Raw genomic sequence first — 5654 nt, 5'->3', positions numbered from 1 at the left:
GCTACGTAATCCCCCGTCAGCCCCTTAATCCCCTCGCCGAGCAGCAGCAGCCACAGATTTAGGGAAGTGGAGTGGGATAAAATCACCCGGGATTACTCTGATTCCTGAAGATGGGTCTTGGCTTCTCCAGCCAGAGGTCAGGCCGTGCCTGCTTTAAAGGGGTCGCATCCACATCCCCAAAATTTCCCCCTGACCTTTGATCCCTGTCCATCAAGCCTCCCCATTGCACCGCAGGATGCTGGCAGGTCACCCTGGCACCATCTCTTCCCCACTGGGGACCCTGGGTTGGGACCAGGAGTGTGGGGCATATGGCTGGCTCCAGCGAGCACCAGCGGGTTCGTGCCGTGCCACCGCCTGGTGCTGAGGTTTGCAGAGGACTGATGAGGCTGGGCAGAGATGGCGGCTTGGCAGCATCCATCACAGATCCTGCTGAGGTGCTTGTCCTTCAAGCTGTGCCTGAGGACCTCACACAGGCGAGAGGAGAGGAGAGAAAATGGGCAGTGGGAAGCAATAATGGCATGAAAAAAAGGACTCTGACGGTTAACTGATCGCCTCCTAATGCGAGTGATTATTTATTAATAGCCAAACCCCTACACTGGGGCAACATTCAATTGAGATTGCCATCCCCTCATCTGTGTCTGAAGACCAATGAATCAAAGGAGCCCAATGGCTGGACTTGATGAATAGCAGCAAGTAGCAAACTGCATGCTCGGATGAGGGGCACGCTATATAAGCTCATTATCATCACGAGAAGTATGAATTATAAATAACTATAGATATGGTAGCAGAAAGATTATAAATGACTTAGAGTGACCTGTTGAAGAGCTTGACTCTATGGCTATGGATTAACGCGTTTATTAGAGTATCTTCCAACCATCTTTTGCACCTTTACAAATGGCTTATTTAATATGAAATGCAAAGCCACACTAGATCATTAGGTTTCTTGTAAGGATGTGGAGGGGGAAACTGGTTGTCAAAACACTGGAGTAAAACTAAGGCACGTATTATAGATGTGCTACTGAGTGCAGCATTGGTGCCGCACATTAAATGGTGTAAGCGGCAGAGGAAATATAGAGAAGGGAATAAAACCGTGAAACGTGGAATAGAGGTTAAATTGTATGATGAAGAGGCTAAAAGCCCAGGGTGAGCAATTAAGTAATTACAGGAATAACTCACCTCAGGATAGGATGGTTTCATCACTTATTACCACCTTTACTTCAGACTGCACATCTTTTTTTCTTTTTAAAGTTACAATCTTCTTCAAGCAAAGGTTGTGGGCCTGAAGGGCGGAAATTTCTGGATGATGTTCTTATGTCTGTGCAAAGAGTTACATGGCAAGGTTGAAATGGTTCTTTCTGACCTTAAAAATCTACAAAAAATCAATTTCTACACACACGAACACTCTAGAGACAGTGCCTTCAAGGCACCACATGGCTGTACAGCAAATGCCGTAGTTAGCATATGAAGGCACTAGGCAGAGCAGACCTGGATCTTAGTAATGCGTTTCTCAAATGGCCAAAAATATGGAGTAGGGGGCTTTTGACCTGAAAAGGCGTACATACAGGCCTGGATGGCCTCAGGGGGAATCTGGATGTGAGGACAGTACAGAGAAATGTCTTCCTCCCAGAAATGCTTGTTGCAGACACGGGTTGCAGTGCGTTGCCCGTGGGAAGAGAAGGAGCTGATTGCCCTTCCCCTGACCCTCAGGCTGCTGGGACTGGAGACCACGGGGCTGGGCTTCTGCTGCCTCCTCTTTCCTCTGCAGCCTGAAAAGAGGAGAAGGTTGCTCTCAGAGGGGCTAGGAAGACTGATCGTCGAGGTCTCATTTCTCCATGTTTACCAGGATTAAAAATGAGGGGTAGCATCCAGGGTGGCAGGCTTCGAAAACAATCTGAAATGTGGTCTGAAGGCAGGAGAATCAACGTTTTAGACAATAGCATTTTCTCTCCACTTTGCAAGCAGCCATAAGCAAATAGTTATTGTGAGTGATTTTTGCAGGATCTTTTCACTAACTCTTCCAGCCACCCTGTGCTATTTGCAGCTGGGACCCAATTTAATCCAGATGGGTTCTGGAAAGAGTCCTTGTCTGGGTGTGTGTGGAAAACCCCGAAACACTGATAGAAAAGGCAACGAGACACAGCGACACGCTGAACTGGGAGATCAAAATCCCTTTATTTGGATTTATCTCATTTACTGGATATATCTCACTTAACCCCTTAATGATCTAAAGTTGCAAGGGAGTGGGATTTGCAGATGAAATGAAAATAGCACGGAAAACTGAAAAACCCCAGGTGACTGGAGGGCCCCTAATGGGATTAGCGTGCATCCAGTTACTTCTGCAGAGCTCAGCCACCCCAGTGTGCAAGCGCAGTTTGGAGCATGGGGAGGAGATAAACGATGGCAGGGTCTAACTGGGGAAAAAGAAAACGAATCCTATGAGAAAGAATGAAAGCAAACACATAACGAGGAGTGAGAATTTAAGGCTGCAAGAGATATGGGGTGAGAGAGTACAGAAGATTAGAGTTAAATTTCCAAAACCATGGAGCAATAAAAAAATGCCAGTGTGATTTTGTGCTGTATTCACAGGCAGGGGGAAGATTTACCAGCTCTATCTGTTTCTGGTTTGACTAGAAACTGAGGTCAGTTTTGACTATCTTGTTATGAGAAGCTACCAGCAAATGTCAAGACCAGGCAAAGAACAAAAATCATCAAAACCCTGGTGCGAGCAGTGTATGAGAAGAGTTTATTAATGACAGTAGAAATCCTCATTTGTTTAATGCCTTCATGTGGTGACCCTGACCTGGAAATGCCTGAGCAGATGCACATCTCGTCTTACAGCGGGATAAATTGATTCTGCCCCTCTACTCTGCTCTGGTGAGACCTCACCTGGAGTACTGCGTCCAGCTCTGGAGCCCTCAGCACAAGAAGGATGTGGAACTGTTGGAGCGGGGCCAGAGGAGGGCCACAAAAGCGATCTGAGGGCTGGAGCACCTCTCCTATGAGGACAGGCTGAGGGAGTTGGGCTTGTTCAGCCTGGAGAAGAGAAGGCTGCGGGGAGACCTGATTGCGGCCTTTCAGTACCTAAAGGGGGCCTATAGGAAAGAGGGGGAAAATCTTTTTAGTAGGGACAGCTCTGATAGGACAAGGGGTAATTGTTTTAAACTAAACCAGGGTAGGTTTAGACTGGATATAAGGAAGAAATTCTTTACAATGAGGGTGGTGAAACACTGGAACAGGTTGCCCAGAGAGGTAGTGGAGGCCCCATCCCTGGAAGCATTCAAGGCCAGGTTGGACGGGGCTCTGAGCAACCTGATCGAGTTAGCGGTGTCCCTGCTCACTGCAGGGGGGTTGGACTAGATGACCTCTAGGGGTCCCTTCCAACCCCAAACCTTCTAGGATTCTATGATTCTATGAAATATTAGGAGAATGGGGCAAAATGAAGAAAGGGAAACTCTTCACTGAGCATCAGAGAAAGCTGATTAGAAAGAGGTGCTGGGCATGGCACAGCCTCCTGAGGCAAGCTCTCTCCATGCAGTACTGGTCAATGAGGCACATCTTGCAGCAGCCAAGTGATTCTTTGTTAGAAAGTCAGCTGGAACAGGGAATATGGCAACAACCTTGAATACAGCAAAGAGACAAGGACACAGCTTTGTGGAGATGTAGGGCAGATGGGACAGCGTCTCAGCCTCCTCAGGCATCAAGCTTATTATAGTACCGCTCCTGTTGCCAGGAGGTTTATTGGGCCAGTGCTGGTCACCAAAGACACTTCTTCCCCATGGTACCCGTGATCTCCCAGCTGGCCCATGCAGTGAGGCAGGGGTGCTCCCTCTTATTTTCTGGGTTACTCTGGAGCAGTGACTCAGGGCCCATGTGGAGCGAGTGCAGGCTCCTTTTTGCACTGGAGATATCAGGGCTGGGGAAGAGGTTGAACTAGATCAGCGCTGACTTGTTTTTCATTCTGGAGACAGTGGGATCTTGCTGTGTGCCTGCCACCACCGCGTACCTCGAAGCAAGTCTTTGCTCCATCATGATCCTGAACTTAAAACATCTGGGATGTAATCACTTAATAAGAATAATTTTGAATAACTTAAAACAAGGCATGATGGGAATAAACTATGCGGTCTTGTTCACAGCAGATGCATTTATCTGAGATCAAAATCTTGTGCCTCTCATTAGCTCTTGGCAGGACTCCTTAGATAAGTATCTGGGTACGAAAGCTCCTTTCTACCCTGGTCAAACATTCTGCTTGTGAAACTGCTCTCTCAAGGGCATTTGAGCTTGTGTCCTGTTTGGGAGATGTGAGGTCCGTGTCTCCGGCCTGCCTGAGTAGGTTTAGCTGCTCCTTGGGGTGGTTTGGAAAGCAGTCATGCGGTGTTTTTCCAATACCAGAGAATTCGATCTCCCTGTCCCAGCAGCTGCCAGGAGGAGGGGGCCCGTGCCAGAAGCAGTGGTGGAAAAGCACTTTTAGTCGTGGTTTTACTGGCTGGTCATGCAAATCTCTTCTGATCAGGTTTCAGCACTGTGGAGAGTTAGTGCTCACAAGCTGAGTTTGCAGAGGTGTGGATTTAAAGGCTGAGCGGGGATGGGGAAGAGGGCTGCAGACTCGCTTCTGCACGAGTGCTGATGCTGCAGGCAGGCCCCGGGCTGGGGGTGTCCCTGCAGCTGAGTGCTGCCCTCCCTCCCGGTTTGGTGGCATCAGGGCCTGTGCAACCCCAGCTGAGCTGTGGGAAGCCGCAATGCAATGGAGAGGTGCTGTTTGGTCTAGGACCTGGTTGGCTGCGTGACTGGCAGTGTGCCTGGCACCTGGGAAGTTTGGGTTGGAGAGCCCTGAAAGCTGTGCAGCGCTGGGAGAGAAGGGCCTCTTGGAGTGCCCATTGCCCACTGCAGTCGTCATGGGAAAATGATACCTCCCTCACTCCCGGGGGTGTTTTGGGTTAAATTAGTTGCTTTTAACATCATCTGGATGCAGGGGCAATGCTTGATACAGTCTGAAGCTGTGGGTGAAAGAATTCCTCTGCCATTGGAGACCAGGCTGACAAATGCCAGTGGGTACAAGGAGACCCCGATCGGACTCCATAGAGCAGGTACACAAAAGCCTGTTTACCATGGGAATGCAGCTGATACCTGGATACCGCATACCTCACTAGGATCTCTGTAGAGCAGGACAGATTCACTCCTGGTGTAACGCATGGGGGATGTACAGGGAGTCATTCACCGACTGACATGTAGGCAGCTATTATACCACTGACTTTCTTCATTTCAGGTTGCCTCAGGACCAGTAAATAACGGATGACTATCTGGCCTGCAGAGCATCATCAGATGTCAGCAGGATGACTCGGATCAAATGTGTCCTTTTAGACCCCACATTCCACCTGGGTGCTCTGTAAATATCTGCCTGCAGAGCCATCCATCTGCAAGCCGCACACTCTCCCTGTTGTTTGTAGAAGCAGCCACATAGGTGTCATATTAATTAATGCCTTCAGCTGGTTACTTTGCCTTTTTTCCTTTTTTTTTTTTTTTTTTGCACAGCTCCGCTCTAAATTTAGACTTGTTTAAATACTCCACGATGAAACGAGCATTTTTTTTTCTTTGCTAGCAGCATTTGAAACCCTCATCAGGCACAGTGTTCTGAGCAGCAGGAAATTTAGGGCGTG

This window comes from Egretta garzetta, unplaced genomic scaffold (assembly GCF_000687185.1).
Source record: "Egretta garzetta isolate BGI_Z169 unplaced genomic scaffold, ASM68718v1 scaffold511, whole genome shotgun sequence".
NCBI classification, from domain to species: Eukaryota; Metazoa; Chordata; class Aves; order Pelecaniformes; family Ardeidae; genus Egretta; species Egretta garzetta.
This window is presented reverse-complemented; position numbering follows the sequence as displayed.